The sequence below is a fragment of the Enhydra lutris genome, unplaced genomic scaffold (genome assembly GCF_002288905.1).
Source record: "Enhydra lutris kenyoni isolate GAN:26980312 unplaced genomic scaffold, ASM228890v2 scaffoldscaffold29, whole genome shotgun sequence".
Classification (NCBI taxonomy): domain Eukaryota; kingdom Metazoa; phylum Chordata; class Mammalia; order Carnivora; family Mustelidae; genus Enhydra; species Enhydra lutris.
This window is the reverse complement of record NW_019154113.1, coordinates 1230229-1250250: the sequence shown is the minus strand read 5'-3', so window position 1 is coordinate 1250250 and position 20022 is coordinate 1230229.

Genomic DNA, 20022 nt, shown 5'->3' with positions numbered 1-20022 from the left:
AGTGTCCAAGGCATCGACCACAAAGTGCTTGGCACTTGTTAAATAGTTAATGGAGCTGTTCCTCTATGCAAACCTCAGGAGAACATTCTAGCAATTGCTGTTTGGTAATCAGTGATGACATCTTAAAGTCTTGTGGTTCCATTGAGGCTTCTTTACCCTGATTGCTGGAAGAGTTGTTTCTTCCTGAACCCTGAAGAAAAATGAGAAACAAAATTTATTATTTTTGTTTGTATGTGTGTAGTAAAAGGAAAAATTTTTCTTTAGAGAGGCTTTTGGAGTCCCCCTCTTGTCCAGGAGGCTCATCTGTTAGTCCAGAATGCAGTGAGTGGAACAAGAACAGGTGTTATTTAATCAAAAACAAGATATTTAATTTCCATAGGTTTCAGTTTTCTCATCAGTAAGAAGATTTGGATCAATTGGATAGTATTCTGTTGCATGACTGCTATGAGGTAGCCCCTGGCTTACATGCTGGTAGGAAGGAGGATAGGAGCCCAGTGATGAACAAAGACATGTCCCCAATCTCCAGGAGCACACAGTCAATAAATGGGATACCCTTTCTTTAATTCTGAATCCAAGTTCCCATTTCAGCCCAGTAGCTAAGAGTCCACATATAGGGTTGGTGTTACCATGATTAACATGTGCACCCAACCCTCTGGAAACTTACTGGACCCAGAACTGCCAGAATGAGTCAGATGCAAAATAACTCTACATGGATTTCTTTTTTTTTTTCTTTTTTTTAAATTTTATTTATTTATTTGACAGAGATTACAAGTAGGCAGAGAGGCAGTCAGAGAGAGGAGGAAGCAGGCTCCCTGCTGAGCAGAGAGCCCAATGTGGGGCTCGATCCCAGGACCCTGGGATCATGACCTGAGCTGAAGGCAGAGGCTTTAACCCACTGAGCCACCCAGGCGCCCTGTCTACATGGATTTCTTTAAATTTTATAATAGAGTTGTTAGCAAAGTCAGTCCAAGAAAAGAAGGTGATTGATAAAATTTGTACACATTATTTTTTAAAAAGACATTTTTATTACACATATATGGTGGTTTTCATTTTCTTCTTATTGTTTACCTGTATCTGAAAATTATCCTGCACTTAACATGGATTTGTTTGAGATTCCACAAACAAATCCATGTTAAGTGCAGGATAATTTTCAGATACAGGTAAACAATAAGAAGAAAATGAAAACCACCATATAACTGATATCTGAGAATCTGTGCTTCTGACCATGTCTCTGTCTCTCCACCTGCATTTTGTTAAAAGTAGAATATGTATATCCATGCTGCTCTGCAACCTGCTTTGGAGTTAAATGCATTTTTCATATTCATAAAAATGAAGAAATCTCTATAGTACCATTTTAATGAATGTAGAGTGATTCTGTCTGGAACTATTATGATTTGATTTTTCTTTTTTTTTTCTATCTCTTTTTAAAATGTTTTATTATGCTATGTTATTCACCATACAGTACATCATTAGTTTTTGATGTAGTGTTCCGTGATTCGTTGTTTGCGCATAACACCCAGTGCTCCATGCAATCCATGCCATCTTCAATACCCATCACTGGGCTAACCATATATAATCACCATCTTTACAGCTAAATATCTGTATCTATTCTTGTTTACTTAGAATAAATTTTTAGTAATTGAATGGCTAAATCAAGACATATTTATACACATTGACAAACTTTTTTTTTAATCTACTTCGTTGATAATAAGTGGCAATAGGGTATATGAAACATTATTTTTCATACTGCTTACCAATTTGCTCTCATAAGTTACCATTACCATTTCAAATGACCCACTTGTCCATATATACAATGGAATATTATGACTCCATCAGAAAGGATGAATAACCAACTTTTGTATAAACCTGGATGGGACTGGAGGAGATTATGCTGAGTGAAATAAGTCAAGCAGAGAAAGTCAATTATATGGTTTCACTTACCTTGTGGAGCATAAGCAATAACATGGAAGACATTAGGAGAAGGAAAGGAAAAGTGAGTTAGGGGAAATTGGAGGGGGAGATGAAGCATGAGAGACTGTGAACTCTGAGAAACAAACTGAGGGTTTTGGAAAGGAGGAGGATGGAAGGATAGGTGAGGCTCATGGTAGGTATTAAGGAGGGCACATATTGCATGGAGCACTGGGTGTGGTGCATAAACAATGAATTTTGGAACACTGAGAAAATAAAATAAAAAACAAAAAAGCTGTAAAGTATATTTATTTTCTCACTAGTTAGCATATGAATGTGGTAATCTTTAAAAAATACTTCATCAAGTTTTCAATACCTTCTTTACAATGTAACATGCATATGCCAACCTATGCAAACTTTAACAGAAAAAACAGAGTGAAGGAAAATGGAGAAGAGGGAAAAAGGACATTAAGATATCCGCTACCATATCCTCTAAATTTTTTAAATCTTTAACAAAGAACATTAGTGTGTTTTTAAATCTTGAATACAAATCAGGGTCTATTTCTTCTCTGCTGGTCTCCAGAAAGAGTATGTGGCCGGGTGGTGAGGACTCAGAATCCAGGTGGAAAGTCAAGAGTCTTACCTCTGGGTCTTGTTTCACACCTTAAGACTTTGTGGACAAATTTGAGCAGATCAATTAAGTTTCTCATCTGAACCTAATGAAAATCTTGCCAGGCCCGCCTCATATAATGATATAATTCTCTATGAAAATTACCATTAAATTAAAAAGTTATGTTAAGACCAACTGGCATCACTGTTTGGGTTTGGTTATCCTCCAGAAATGATTAAAGTTTTACATGTTTAATTAGTTTTTCCTTCAGTTATTGGAAAAGTTACTTTCACTAGGATGTGGAAGCACAATTATACTTAATGTTTGGCTGTAAGCAAAGAGGTCCAGGTCATGACCTTTCTTCCCATATGCCCAGAGAATCATTGATCAGATCTACCCAGAAATAAGCCAAGACAGTGGAAAAATTTTCACTTGGCTTAGTTAAGTCTGAAAATGTTTCATCACACACAGGCAAACACACTGAATGCATTAGTTATTTTAAAGTCACAAATGACTCTATTTTCCATTTGTTTCATAGCTATCTCTGTGGACTAAGGCCAATGGAACTAACTAAAATTCATAGAATATATTTTTTAAAGATTTTATTTATTTATTAGACAGAGATAACAAGTAGGCAGAGAGGCAGGCAGAGAGAGAGAGGAGGAAGCAGGCTCCCTGCTGAGCAGAGAGCCCGATGTGGGGCTCGATCCCAGGACTCTGGAATCATGACCTGGGCCAAAGGCAGAGGCTTTAACCCACTGAGCCACCCAGGTGCCCCAATCCATAGAATATTTTGGTTAGTCTCTCACTGGACATAATTTTTCTTCAAGTTGCTGATAGCAAAATTAGCAAATTAGCAATATGTTCTCCATCTCCTCATGGAGGAGCCAATGATGAGGAGGAGAGGTCTGGATAAGTTGGGAGGGACATAAGTTGTTAAAGTAGGAGGAGCTGCAGTTGGTGGCTACAAAATTGGTCATCACAGGGAGCAAGAAAGAGAAGGGCAGCAAAGACTGTTAGGTGCTGACCCCACTTCGGCACTGCACTCTATGTCCATCTTGTCTAATTTTGTCCACCATCACCATTCATCCTCATTTTACAGGTAAGGAAATTATGGCTCAGAAATGAGTCACGGTTAGATGCCTACATGATCAGTCAATATGTTTGAAGTCGGGTTTTTGTACTTTTCTTTTTTTTTTTAAATTTTATTTCATTTTTTCAGTGTTCCAAGATTCATTGTTTATGGTCCACACCCAGTGCTCCTCGCAATACATGCCCTCCTTCATACCCACCACCAGGCTCACCCATCCCTCCACCTCCTCCCCTCCAAAACCCTAAAAAGTTTTCTTATGCCAAATCCTAAACTCATTTCTCCATGAGAATCCAGAGACCTTAAAATCATGAAGTTCATTACCAGCTTAGATACAGCTAGGTAGAGCTGGGGCTTTTTCAAATATAAATATTACTGCTAATAATAATAAACATTTACTCAGCACTGATTATGTGTCAGGCACTAGTGCAGGCACTCTATGTGCTGCTTTAGTTAAGATGGGGCAGACTATCCTGTAATAATAAAATATCTTCATAATTTTCAGTAGTGGAAAGCAAGAAAGGCTTATTTCTCACTCATTCTCTATGTTCAGTTTGGATTGGCCATGGACCGAGCTCTGTTATTTTTTACTGCTTGGCAGAGGCAGGGAAGGGTATACCAAATCAAATCCTGCCTCAAAGCATTCACCTAAAGGTGACATGTGACTGGATGTCATGGGCTAATGTCCATGTCACATGTCCAAGCCTAATGTCAAGGGGAGCCAGCCGTGCCTGGGAGTCTGGATCAGAAATGATAGGGGGCAGCAGCAATAACCTTTGGGCATACATTGTGTCTATTAACTCCCAAACAGCTATTCTACAGAGAGGAAATGAGGCTCTGAAAGCTGTAGGGACCTGTCATAGGTCATACAGGCTAGGAGAGGTAGAGCTTGGCTTTCACTCAGTCTGAACTCTTCACCATCACACATTTCTATCTCTAAGCTTCACCTGACTGAGCCCAACAATGTATGAAATACTGCACTCAACACTTGCATAATTTATATCCTTTATTGCTCCCAAACCTGCAGGTTTTATTCATCCCATTTCACCAATGAGGACCATGAATCTCACCATGAGGAAAATGAAGATAGTAATATTCTATATCCATAACAGTAGTTGGAAATTAAACCTTAGCTTCTCTGACCCCAAAGCCTATGTTCTTTGGTTTTACTTTGGGAAATCCCTGGGAGACTTAGTACAGCTCTGGATTTAATAAATATGAATTAAATGACTACACTGCACAAGATACATGAAATGCAAACATTTCTCAGGTTGTTTTCTGCTGGGCAATGATATAGAGAGATATTTAGAGAGCAGTAGGCTCTCTAAAATGAACAATGAAGAGAATGAAATGTGTAAAATTTTAAAGCCTTATTATATACTGTCCAAGTTCTTACCAGTTCTTTACATTTATCCTTGTGGGATTTCAAAGCATAATGGGCTCTCCATTTCCTCTTGTTCTTATTTTAAATAAAAAAATAGATTCTTTTTAAAAAATTGTTAAAGAGATTTTTTAAAATGTTACTTTCATCCTACTTTGAAGAAACAAAGCACAGTGATATCAAATATTAATAATAACCTAGGAAAACTGAAAAAAACATTTAAGAAAATTATTGTCTTGGGTATAGAGCAATAACTCATATAGATATGTGAACAATATAAATAATATTTGAAAACTACTTTTTCATTTTCTGTGTATGTGCCATATATGGTAGTCTGTTATTGGTAACTGCAACTGCAATTTTTCCAAACTCTAAGATCTTAGACAATTACATTGGGAAAAATTAAATAGAAGTGTGTAATTAACATTGAGGAACTTGATTAAAATGAAGTACTAAAAATAAACTATTTGGGGGGCACCTGGGTGGCTCAGTTGGTGAAGCATCTCACTTCAGCTCAGGTCATGATTTCGGGGTCCTGGGATTGAGCTCCACAGTGGGAGCTCTCTGCTTAGTGGGGAGTCTGCTTGTCTCTCTCACTCTGTGCCTCTCCCTGCTTGTGCGTGCATGCTATCTCTCTCTCTCTCTCTCTCTCTCTCACACACACACACACAAATAAATACAATCTTAAAAAATAAATGAAAAATAAAGTAGATTATTTTTTAGTAATATAGATCTCATTTTCAAAAAAATTTATAATATGTTAAAGAAAACTTAAAAAGAAGGACTAGTACTAGATAATCATCAGCCCCCCAAAAAAAGCCACCTGTATTAAGATAAGAAAAAGAAGACACATCTTTTACGAAACACCTAACTTCTGTCTTTCAGAATACTGACATAATGCGTTGCTCTTGTTAGAATAAGACCCTCTACCGCCATCTGCCAGAGAATTGCTATAAAATACAGGGAAGTCTATGAGTTACTATGCCCCCAAGGATGTGCACTAAACTGCCTGCCTACCCTAACTGGATGGCCTGATGGTGCTCACTGACGAGTTCTTTGGCCTGATCTCCATATTGCCCAGGTTGGGTTCTCTTTGCATCTACTATTTCAAGTCACATAGAAGCAGTTTTGTTGTCTTGATGCAATGGTAATGAATAAAAAATAGTTTATCCATAAGAAAAGGCATAAGTATGTAAAAATATAGAAGCTTCCTATCTTTTTTTCCACTTTGGAGGAGAATGATTTAGAATCTGCAGATGACTTATATTCTGTAGATCTGAGTGTGACCTCAGCTCTGTTACTTTCTGCCAGGTGAATGTCTGCAAGTCACTCTAACTCTGAGCATTCGGTATCCCCAGACTGTGCGTTTCAAACCAGAATGCAGATTCAGAGAACTTGGAAGCATTTGAAGAGCTGGAATGCAGAATACACTGTACACACACACAGTAGTTGCCACACCAACAAGCTCTCTTCTGATTGCTAATTACCCATTCATCAGACTTATCTGAGCACCTGTTACCAAGCAAGGTTCTATGCCACAAATTGAGGAATGAAGAAAACTTTACCTTCATATTTAACTTGTATTTATTTGCCAGATTAAGAGTTACCTGAGAGTAAAGACCTAATGTTAAGCTATTCTCTGCACCATTACCCTTGTACTTAGAACAGTTCTAAGGTCATCAGATGTGTAAAATGAGATATTTTTGGAGTTAAGGAATTTTAAGACTAAATCTGTAAATGTGGCCCAGTATATTCTTGGTGCTAGATTGTTTGTAGAGCTGGGTAGCTAAACTGAAGGCCATCTTAACTAGCCTCTGGTTTCAGAAAATAAAGGCTTGTCTTTTTAAACTGACAGTCTGTCAGGTTTTTAAAGTAATGTGTTTCGTGACAGATCAGATAAAGGACTAGTATCCAAGCTCTGTAGAGAACTTACAAAATGCAACACCCCAAAACAAATAATCCATTCATGAAATGCTCAGAAGACATGAACAGACATTTTTCCAAAGAAGATATACAAATGGCCAACAGACACATGAAAAAAATGCTCAACATCACTTGGCATCACGAAAATACAAATCAAGCCCTCAATGAGATAACACCTCATACCAGTCAGAATGGCTAAAATTAACAAGTCAGGAAACAACAAATGTTGGTGCGGATATGGAGAAAGGGGAACTCTCTTACTCTGATGTTGGGAATGCAAGCTGGTGCAGCCACTCCAGAAAACAGTATGGAGATTCCTCAAGAAGTTAAAAATAGAGCTACCCTACAACACAGCAATTGCACTATTAGGTATATACCCTAAAGACACAAATGTAGTGACCTGAAGGGGCATCTGCACCCCAGTGTTTATAGCAGCAATATCCACAAAAGCCAAACTATGGAAAGAGCCAAGATGCCCATTGAAAGATGGATCCATAAAGAAGATGTGAATATATATATATATATATATATATATATATATATATAAAATCCATAAAGAAGATGTGAAAGAATATATATATACACACACATATATATATGTATATATATACATATATATATATATCTCAGCCATGAGAAAGGATGACACCTTACTACTTACATCTATGCGGATGGAACTGGAGGGTATTACACTGAATTAAATAAGTCAATCAGAGAAAGACAATTATCATAGGATTTCACTCATGTAAAGAATATAAGAAACAGTGCAGAAAATCATAGAGGAACTGAATGAAAAACAGAATGGGAAGAAATCAGAGAAGGAGACAAACCCTGAGAGACTCTTAAGTTTGGAGAAAAAAAACTGAGGGTTGCTGGAGGGGAGATGGGTGGGAGGTTGGGGTAACTGGGTGACAAGAATTAAGGAGGCCATGTGATGGGATGAGCACTGGGTGTTATACTCAACTGATGAATTACTGAACTCCAAATCTGGAAATAATGGTGTACTATAAGTTGGTTAATTGAATTTAAATTAAACAAAAAGAAAAAAAAATAAAGCAATGTATTTGGGAGCAATTAGGTAATAGTGTGTTGTTTGATATGAATGGACAACAGTGATATTAATAGCTAAAATTATTGAATGATTCCTCCAAGTCAGTCTTACTGGTCCAGAGTGGAGTCCACCACTCCTAGTGGAGTTCACTAGGAGTAAGTCAGGGTCAATTGAATGTGTGGCTATTACCTTTAGACTAGAATGTGTTGTATATGTCAATTTTAGCTGAGTACTTGACAAATGAATCTGTATCTTGATGGACCAATTAACGCTGTGGGTAGGAAAGAAATATTTCATTACATCTTTATTGAGTACTTACCAGATCTATGTCAGATTGAAAGAGGATCCTTAATGGTGTGTCACCAGTACACAATGGTTAGTACTTTTATCAGAAGTTCAAGTGAAGATATATTTGCTGCTGTCACAGCTGTGGAAAATAGAATCAAAATGAAAAAATAAATAAACCAACACTGATAAACAAAAAGGATGAGCAACAGAAAAATGAAATGTAATTTATTTGAAAAAAAAAAGTGATAGCCTGTATTACAAAAAGTCACTTGCAAGGTATAAAAGACTCCTGGCTTGGTGATGATTCATTTGAGGAAGGAATGGGATTTTAGACAAGTGACACATCACAGGAACAACTCCTGTGACAAGGTTGTCAAAATAGTGACAATGATTGAAACAAAAGGTTTCAATAGTTCTGAGTTCTCTGTAGGCATTACTATAGCTAGAATTTTTTTTCATTCTAAAATCATCTATTGAAAACATTCTCATCAACATATACATTGCAATATATCTCCAGTGGATGTGGAAAAATTAAATGTAGCTTATTAATACTTTAAAAAATAAATTCTAGAGAATATTAGAATACTTTTTCTCCTCTTAATATTCATCAGTGTTGAAAAATTTGTAATATTTATTCATATACACACTTTAAAAAGATTTTTATTAGTTCTGTTAACTCTGAAAAAATGGAAAAAGATCATAAATTCCTTTCATAAAGAAAAAAGTGGAATTGAGATATAGTCATGATGACTCATTCAGGAAACTCATAGAAACATCCTTAGGTGAATCATTTTTGTGGGAGCAGGGCAGTTTATTTTCAGGAATGACAAAGATAATGTAAAAAAAGGTAAAAGGGAATCTGAAAACCATCTTATATAGAGAAACCTAGAATATTTATCCTAGGAGTCATACATAATAAAAGTCTTCATCTATGTAAAAACATATTCTGCAATGAAGTAATCTCTGTATTCTATATATCTGCAAATGCCAGAACTAGGATCAAGAAGAGGAAGCCTCAAGAAGAATGAATAAGGGGCACCTGGGTGGCTCAGTGGGTTAAAGCCTCTGCCTTCGGCCCAGGTCATGATCCCAGGGTCCTGGGATCGAGCCCCGCGTCGGGCTCTCTGCTCAGCAGGGAGCCTGCTTCCCTTCCTCTCTCTCTGCCTGCCTCTTTGCCTACTTGTGATCTCTGTCTGTCAAATAAATAAATAAAATCTTAAAAAAAAAAAGAAGAAGAATGAATAAGACCAGTCATAAGAAATGAACATATAACAAGAAAAAAAAAACAACCTTTTTCAGAATGAGATAGAACGCCTCCCAGTGTAGCTTTCTCTACCATATATGCTCTGCAGGGAATCTTTGCATTTTAGGAGAATCAGTGGGCTAATTCACAAGGTCCTTTCCAACTATAAGCTTGTCCTCCCTCATGACCATGCCTTTTGACGCTAGATTACTCTCTGGACTCACTTCTCCCATGAGAACCACTTTTTGTCTGAATTCCAAAACATTTATTTACAAAGTTAATTTGGCTGTTTTGAAATGTTTGAACAAATTCTGTATTCCTTGTTCAAGGCAACTTCTGGAATATACAAATGACTTGAGGTTTCCAGCAATGTTTTAGATTCAGCTTCCCTTCCTGTATATAGATACATACCTATCTGGGTAAAAGTAGATTAACTTGTGGGAAATGTCTAGATTTTGGAGTAGTGGTTGCATTAAAAAACAAAAAAGTGCTTCTGGTATCGGTATACTTGCTTCATCCCATGAGAAAATATATTTGCTATAAATTTGAAGGAAGTCAAGTCACCATAACTTCTTTACCTGGTTTTTCAGGGTTTGTTTGTTTGTTATTTAGTGTAGTTGACACACAATGCTACCTCAGTTTCAGGTGTAAAACATAATGATTCAACAAGCTTATACATTATGCTATGTTCACCATAAATGTGCTTACCATTAGTCACCATACATTGCTATTCCAATATTTTAGATTATATTCATTATGCTGTGCCTTTTATTTCCATGACTTATTCATTCATTGCTTAACTGGAAGCCTGTATCTCTCACGCCCCTGCACCCATTTTATCCATTGCCCCACCTTCCTCTCCTCTGGCAACCATTAGTTTGTTCCGTATTTATAGGTATGATTCTGCCTTCTGTTTGTTTTTTATTCATTTGTCTTATTATTTATATTCCACATAGAAGTGAAATCATATGGTATTTGTTTTTCTCAGCCTGACTTACTTCACTTAACATAATACTTTCTAGGTCTACCTATGTTGTCTCAAATGACATGATCTCATCCTTTTTAATGACTTTGTATCCCCTATGAACATAGGTGCAAAACCCCTCAAAAATATTAGCAAACCACATATGAAAATACACTAAAAGGAACCATTCACCATGATCATATGGGATTTATCCCAGGGATACAAGGATGGTTCAATATTTGTACATCAATTAATGTGATACACCACAGAAACAAAATGAAGGATAAACATTATATTATTTTCTCCATAGATGCATAAAAATTTGATAAAACTTTTCATCCACTCATGATAAAATCTCTCAACAAAGTGGGTTGACAGGGAACACACCTTAACATAATAAAGGCCATATATGAAAATTGCACAGCTAACATCATATGCAACTGTGAAAAACTGAAAGATTTTCCTCTAAAATCAGGGAAAGAACAAGATGCAGGAGTGGACATTCTTGCAACACTTCTTCAACATAGTACTGGAAGTTCTAGGCACAGGAATCAGACGAGAAAAAGAAATTAAACTGTCACTATCTGTAGATGACATAATGCTATAAATAGATAACTCTAAAGACTCCACCAAAAAACTACTAGAACTAATAAATGAATTCACTAAATTTGCACAACTTGTAACATTTCCGTACACTAATAATGAAGAAGCAGAAAGAGACATTAAGAAAACAATCCCATTTACAATTGCAAAAAAAGGAATGAAATACCCACAAAAAACTTAACCAAAAAGATGAAAGACCTATACTCATAACTATAGAACACTGATGAAAGAAATTAAAGATGACACAAACAAATGGAAAAATAGTCCATGTTAAAATGTCCATACTATCCAAAACAATCTAGAGATTCAATGTAATCCTTATTAAAATAACAACAGAATTTTTCACAAAACTGGAACAAATAATACTAAAATTTGTATAGAATTACAAAAGACCCCAAATAGTCAAAGTGATCTTGAGAAGGAAGAACAATCCAGAGATATCACAATTCTGGATTTCAAGATATACTACAAAGCTGTAGTAATCAAAACAACATGGTTCTAGCACAAAAATAGACAATGGATCAATAGAACAGACCAGAGAGCCCAGAAATAAAGTTACATGATCAATTAATGTATGACAAAGGACATAAGAGTACACAAATGGGGAAATACAGACTCTTCAATAAATAGTGCTGGGAAAACTAGACAGCTATATGTAACAGAATGAGATTAAAGCACTTGCTTTTTCAGGTTTGAACAACTCAGTTTTTGACCATCATTTTTCTCTGGGCAAAAATGATTTCAAGAATGACCCTGAATGTATCTCAAGAAATAGGCTTTAGAGTCAAGTTCATGTAACAGGCTAAAAGAACAATAGTATCCTAGTGGTAAACAGAATTTGAAAACAGAATTTGGGAGAATTTTCCCATAAACTATATTTTATAGGACTTACAAAATATAAACAGATAGTTATTAAAATATTAAGTACAGGGTCACCTGGGTGGCTCAGTGGGTTAAGCCTCTGCCTTCAGCTCAGGTCATGATCTCAGGGTCCTGGGATCGAGCCCTGCATCTGGCTCTCTGCTCAGCAGGGAGCCTGCTTCCTCCTCTCCTCTGCCTGCCTCTTTGCCTACTTGTGATCTCTCTCTATCAAATAAATAAATAAAATCTTTAAAAAAATATTAAGTACAGAAATCACAAAATGATACTGGATGAGAACTGGGCTAATAAGCCATATCTATCCCTGAAAATCTTACAGCCTAAATCTTGCCTCCAAGCAAGGAGGAAATTAGTATCCTTAAATCTCACAGAAGGGATACCTTCTCCTTTTAACCAGGGAGATATGAAATGGCTGTATTAAAGATGAGACATTGGTTCTGGCCCTAAAACACAGAAATAATTTGGAATATAAAATGGGGATAATCTACTAAATACTATGAAAATATGAAAGTAGAGGATTCTCAAGTATGGAAAGAGCTACCTCAAGAAAACATCACGAATAAAAAAATGAACTGTGATATGCTAAATTGAATTTGGCAGCTGATTAAAAAAGAAGTTGGGTAGCAAATATTTCCAATGGTCTTTTTCTTCATACCAATTTGGATCTGGGATAATTATCTAGGTTTTTATGACCCATAAGAAATAGGCAATATCCTGATCACATTCTTTCCTCTTTTTTTCTTTTTATTTTTTCCCAATTTAATTATATTTCTTCAGTGTTCTGAGGTTCATTGTTTATGTACCACACCCAGTGCTCCATGCACTATGTGCCCTCCTTAATACCCATCACCCAATGAACTTCTTATTAATTCCTTTTTTAGAATCTTTCAAAATTTTCATCTTTAGAGTAATATTCCGTCTTTTCACTGTATTTACTCTTATTTTTGTATATATACAAGTTTTTATTTCTTTAAATTTTGGGAGGCAGTTTCTTCTAACAGACCAAAATATACTCAAATTGAAGTGCATGGCTCTGTTTTATTCAGCAGTATATATATATATATATATATATATATATATATATATATATATATACTCTCCACCCTTTGTATTGGTTCTCTTCCAATTAGGTTAGTGTATATTTTTTTCTGGGGTCCTTGCTACCCTTTTAGTTTGTTTTCCCCCCTCTCATTCATCTATTATCTGGATAAATAGGCAAGGCAGAAAAACTCAACACAAAAAAAAAAAAAGAAAGAAAAAAGAACATGAGGCAGTATTGATGGCTAGGGACCTAATCAATACGGACATTAATAATATGTCAGAACTAGAGATCAGAACGACAATTATCAAGGTGCTAGCTGGGTTCAAAAAAAGTATAGAAGATATTAGAAAATCCCTTTCTGGAGAGATAAAGGAACTAAAATCTAACCAAGTTGAAAGAAAAAAATCTATTAATGAGATACAATAAATAATGGAGGTTCTTACTGCTAGATTAAATGAGGCAGGAGAACTAATGATATAGAAGACCAAATGATGAAGAATAAAGGAGCTGAGCAAAGAGAGACAAACAACTAATGGACCATGAGAGGAAGCTTCAAGAGATAAGTGATACCATAAGATGAAACAATATGAGAATAATTGGGATCCCAAAAGAAGCAGAAATAGAGAGAGGGGCAGAAGGTATATTGGAGCAAATTATATCAGAGAATTTCCCTAATTTGGCAAAGGGAACAAGCATCAAAATCCAGGAGGCACAGAGAACCCCCTCCTAAAATCAATAAAACTAGGTCCACACCCCCTCATATAATAGTAAGACTTACAAGTCTCAGTGACAAAGAGAAAATCCCCAAAGCAGCTCAGAACAAGAGGTCTATAACATACAATGGTAGATATATTAGACTGGCAGCAGACCTATCCACAGAAACCTGGCAGGCCAGAAAGGACAGGCACGATATATTGAGAGCACTAAATGAGAAAAATATGCAGCTATATCCAGCTATATCCAGCTGCTATATCCAGCTAGGCTGTCATTGAAAATAGAAAGAGAGATAAAAAGATTCCAGGACAAACAAAAATTAAAATAAATTGCAAACACTAAACCAGCCCTACAGGAAATACTGAAAGGGGTCCTCTAAGCAAAGAGAGGACCTAAAAGTGACAGACCAGAAAGGAACAGAGACAACATATGGTAACAGTCACCTTACAGACAATACAATGGCACTAAATTCATATCACTCAATAGTTACCCTGAATGTAAATGGGCTAAATGCCCCAATCAAAAGACACAGGGTATCACACAGATAAAAAACAACCCATAGATATGCTGCTTACAATAAACTCACTTTAGACCCAAAAACACTTCCAGATTTAAAGTGAGGGGGTGGAAAACAATTTACCATGTTAACAGACATTGAAATGAAGCTGGGGTGGCAATCCTTTTATAAGATAAATTAGACTTTAAGCCAAAGATTATAATAAGAGATGAGGAAGGACACTATATCATACTTAAAGGGTCTGTCCAACAACAAGATATAAAAATTTTAAATATACATGCCCCTAACATGGGAGCAGTCAATTATATAAACCAATTAATAACAATATCAAACAAACATGACAATAATACAATAATAGTAGGAGACTTTAACAGGCCCCTTACTGAAGTGGACAGATCATCTAAGCAAAAGATCAACAAGGAAATAAAGGTCTTAAATGATACACTGGACCAGATGGACATCACAGATATATTCAGAGCATTCCATCCCAAAGCAACAGAATACTCATTCTTCTCTCGTGCAAATGGAACATTCTCCAGAATAGATCACATCCTGGGTCACAGATCAGGTCTCAACCAGTACCAAAAGACTGGGATCATTCCCTGAATATTTTCAGACCACAATCCTTGAAACAAACACTCAACTATAAGAGGAAAGATGGAAAGAACTCAAATACATAGAGGCTAAAGAGCATCTGCTAAAGAATGGGTGGGCCAAAGGAAATTAAAGAAGAATTTTTAAAAATTCATGGAAAAAATTAAAATGAAATCACGACTCTTCAAAATCTCTGGGACACAGCAAAGGTGGTCCTGAGAGGAAAGTATAAAGCAATACATAACTTTCTCAAGAAACAAGAGAGGTCTCAAGTACACAACATAACTCTACCTTAAGAAGCTGGAGAAAGAACAGCAAAGAAAGCCTAAACCCAGCAGGAGAAGATAAATAATAAAGATCAGAGGAAAAATCAGTGAAATAGAAAACAAGAGAACAGTAGAACAGATCAACAAAACAAAGAGCTGATTCTTTGAAAGAATTAATAAGATTGTTAAACCCATGGCCAGACCTATCAAAAAGAAAAGAGAAAGGACCCAAATTAATAAAATCACGATGGAAAGAGGAGAGATCACAACCAATACCAAAGAAATACAAACAATTAGAAGAACATATTATGAGTAACTTTACACCACCAAATTTGACAATCTGGGGGAAATGGATGCATTCCTACAATAATATAAACTACCAAAATTGAACCAGGAAGAAATAGAAAACTTGAACAGACCCACAACCAGTAAGGAGATTGAAGTAGTCATCAAAAATCTCCAAACAAACAAGAGCCCAGGGCGAGACTGCTTCTCAGGGGAATTCTATCAAACGTTTAAAGAATTAACTCCAATCTCCTGAAACTGTGCCAAAAGATAGAAATGGAAGGAAAACTTCCAAATTCATTTTATGAGGCCAGCATTACCTTGATCCTCAAACCAAAGACCCTATCAAAAAGGAGAATTACAGACCAATATCCTTGATGAACACAGATGCAAAAATTCTCACCAAAATACTAGCCAATAGGATCCAACAGTACATTAAAAGGGTGATTCACCACGACCAAGTGGGATTTACTCCTGGGCTGCAAGGTTGGTTTAACATTCACAAATCAATCAATGGGATACAATAAAAAAAAAAAAAAAAAAGAACGAGAACCCTATGATACTCTCAATAGCTGCTGAAAAGGTATTTGACAAAGCACAGCATCCTTTCTTAATCAAAACTCATCACAGTGTAGGGATAGAGGATACTTACCTCAGTATAATCAAAGCCAACTATGAAAAGCACACAGCAAATATCATTCTCAGTAGGGAAAAACTGACAGCTTTTCCCCTAAGATCAGGAACATGGCAGGGTGTCCATTATCACCACTACTGTTCAACACAGTACCGGAAGTCCTAGCCTCAGAAATCAGACAACTAAAAGAAATAAAATGCATCTGAATCAGCAAAGAAGAATACAAACTCTCCCTCTCTGTAGATGATATGATACTTTATGTGGGAAACCCAAAAGAATCCACTCCAAAACTGCTAGAAATCAGTGAAGTGTCAGGATATAAAATCAATGCACAGAAATCAGTTACATTTCTTTCTTTTCTTTTCTTTTTATTTTTTAATAAACATTTTAGCCTCAGGGGTACAGGTCTGTGAATTGCCAGGTTTACACACTTCACAGCACTCACTATAGCACATACCCTCTCCAATGTTCATAACCACACCACCCTCTCCCTACCCCCTCCCCAGCCACCCTCAGTTTGTTTTGTGACATTAAGAGTCTTTTATGGTTTGTCTCCCTCCCGATCCCATCTTGTTTCATTTATTCTTTTCCTACCCCCTAAAGCCCCCACGTTGCATCTCCACTTCCTCATATCAGGGAGAGCATATGATAGTTGTCTTTCTCTGATTGACTTATTTCCCTAAGCATAATACCCTTAGTTCCATCCATTGTCGCAAATGGCAAGATTTCATTTCTTTTGATGACTGCATAGTATTCCATTGTATATATACCACATTTTATTTATCCATTCATCTGTTGATGGGCATCTAGGTTCTTTCCATAGTTTGGCTATTGTGGACATTGCTGCTATAAACATTCGGGTGCATGTGCCCCTTTGGATCACTATGTTTGTATCTTTAGGGTAAATACCCAGTAGTGCAATTGCTGGGTCATAAGGTAGCTCTATTTTCAACTTTTTGAGGAACCTCCATGCTGTTTTCCAGAGTGGTTGCACAAGCTTGCATTCCCACAACAGTGTAGGAGGGTTCCCCTTTCTCTGCATCCTCACCAGCATCTGTCATTTCCTTACTTGTTAATTTTAGCCATTCTGACTGGTGTGGGGTGGTATCTCACTGTGGTTTTGATTTGTATTTCCCTGATGCCGAGTGATGTGGAGCACTTTTTCATGTGTCTGTTGGCCATCTGGAAGTCGTCTTTGCATAAATGTCTGTTCATGTCCTCTGCCCATTTCTTGATTGGATTATTTGTTCTTTGGGTGTTGAGTTTGCTAAGCTCTTTAAAGATTTTGGATACTAGCCCTTTATCTGATATGTCATTTGCAAATATCCTCTCCCATTATGTCAGTTATCTTTTGGTTTTGTTAACTGTTTCCTTTGCTGTGCAAAAGCTTTTGATCTTGATGAAGTCCCAATAGTTCATTTTTTGCCCTTGCTTCCCTTGCCTTTGGCGATGTTCCTAGGAGGAAGTTTCTGTGGCTGAGGTCAAAGAGGTTGCTGCCTCTGTTCTCCTCAAGGATTTTGATGGATTCCTTTCTCACATTGAAGTCCTTCATCCATTTTGAGTCTATTTTCATGTGTGGTGTAAGGAAATGATCCAATTTCATTTTTCTGCATGTGGCTGTCCAATTTTCCCAACACCATTTGTTGAAGAGGCTGTCTTTTTTTCCATTGGACATTCTTTCCTGCTTTGTTGAAGATTAGTTGGACATAGAGTTGAGGGTCTATTTCTGGGCTCTCTATTCTGTTCCATTGATCTATGTGTCTGTTTTTGTGCCCATACCATACAGTCTTGATGATGACAGTTTTGTAATAGAACATGAAGTCCAGAATTGTGATGCCACCAACTTTGGCTTTCTTTTTCAACATTCCTCTGGCTATTTGGACCTTTTCAGGTTCCATATAAATTTTAGGATTATTTGTTACATTTCTTTGAAAAAAATGGATGGGATTTTGATAGGGATTATATTAAATGTGTAGATTGCTTTAGGTAGCAAAGATATTTTCACAGTATTTGTTCTTCCAATCCATGAGCATGGAACATTTTTCCATTTCTTTGTGTCTTCCTCAATTTTTTTCATGAGTGCTTTATAGTTTTCTGAGTATAGATTCTTTGCCTCTTTGGTTAGGTTTATTCCTAGGTATCTTATTATTTTGGGTGTAATTGTAAATGGGATTGTCTCCTTAATTTCTCTTTCTTCTATCTTGTTGTTGGTGTAAAGAAATGCAACCAATTTCTGTACATTGATTTTATATCCTGACACTTTACTGAATTCCTGTACAAGTTCTAACAGATTTGGAGTGGAGTCTTTTGGGTTTTCCACATATAGTATCATATCATCTGCAAAGAGTGATAGTTTGACTTCTTCTTTGCCAATTTGGATGCCTTTAATTTCTTTTTGTTGTCTGATTGCTGAGGCTAGGACTTCTAGTACTATGTTGAATAGCAGTGGTGATAATGGACATCCCTGCCGTGTTCCTGACCTTAGTGGAAAAGCTTTCAGTTTTTCTCCATTGAGAATGATATTTGCGGTGGGTTTTTCATAGATGGCTTTTTAAAAAAAATTTTTAATTTATTTTCAGCGTAACAGTATTCATTGCTTTTGCACCACACCCAGTGCTCCATGCAATCCGTGCCCTCTCCAATACCCACACACCTGGTTCCCCCAACCTCCCACTCCCCGCCCCTTCAAAACCCTCAGATTGTTTTTCAGAGTCCATAGTCTCTCATGGTTCACCTCCCCTTCCAATTTCCCTCAACTACCTTCTCCTCTCTAACTCCCCTTGTCCTCCATGCTACTTATTATGCTCCACAAATCAGTGAAACCATATGATAATTGACTCTCTCTGCTTGACTTATTTCACTCAGCATAATCTCTTCCCATCCTGGCTTTGATAATATTGAGGTATGTGCCCTCTATCCCTACACTTTGAAGGGTTTTGATCAGGAAGGGATGCTGTACTTTGTTGAATGATTTTTCAGCATCTATTGAGAGTATCATATGGTTCTTGTTTTTTCATTTATTAATGTATTGTATAACATTGATTGATTTGCAGATGTTGAACCAACCTTGCAGCCCAGGAATAAATCCCACTTGGTCGTGGTGAATCATCCTTTTAATGTACTGTTGGATCCTATTGGCTAGTATTTTGGTGAGAATTTTCGCATCTGTGTTCATCAAGGATATTGGTCTGTAATTCTCTTTTTTGATGGGACCCTTGTCTGGTTTTGGGATCAAGGAGATGCTGGCCTCATAAAATGAGTTTGAGGGTTTTCCTTCCATTTTTATTTTTTGGAACAATTTCAGGAGGATGGGAATTAATTCTTCTTTAAATGTTTGATAGAATTCCCCTGGGAAGCCATCTGGCCCTAGGCTTTTGTTTGTTTGGAGATTTTTGATGACTGTTTCAATTTCCTTACTGGTTATGGGTCTGTTCAGGTTTTCTATTTCTTCCTGGTCCAGTTGAGGTAGTTTATATGTCTTTAGGAATGCATCCCTTTCTTCCAGATTGTCAAATTTGTTGGCGTAGAGTTGCTCATAGTATGTTCTTATAATTGTTTGTATATCTTTGGTGTTGGTTGTGATCTCTCCTCTTTCACTTATGATTTTATTTATTTGGGTCCTTTATCTTTTCTTTTTAAGTCTGGCCAGGGGTTTATCAATTTTATTAATTATTTCAAAGAACCAGCTCCTAGTTTCATTGATTTGTTCTATTGTTTTTTGGTTTCTATTTCAATGATTTCTGTTCTGATCTTTATGATTTCTCTTCTCCTGGTGGGTTTAGGCTTTCTTTGTTGTTCTTTCTCCAGCTCCTTTAGGTGTAGGGTTAGGTTGTGTATTTGAGACCTTTCTTGTTTCTTGAGAAAGGCTTGTATCACTATATATTTTTCTCTCAGGAATGCCTTTGCTGTGTCCCACAGATTTTGAACAGTTGTGTTTTCATTATCACTTGTTTCCATGAATTTTTTCAATTCTTCTTTAATTTCCTGGTTGACCCATTCATTCTTTAGAAGGATGCTGTTTAGTCTCCTC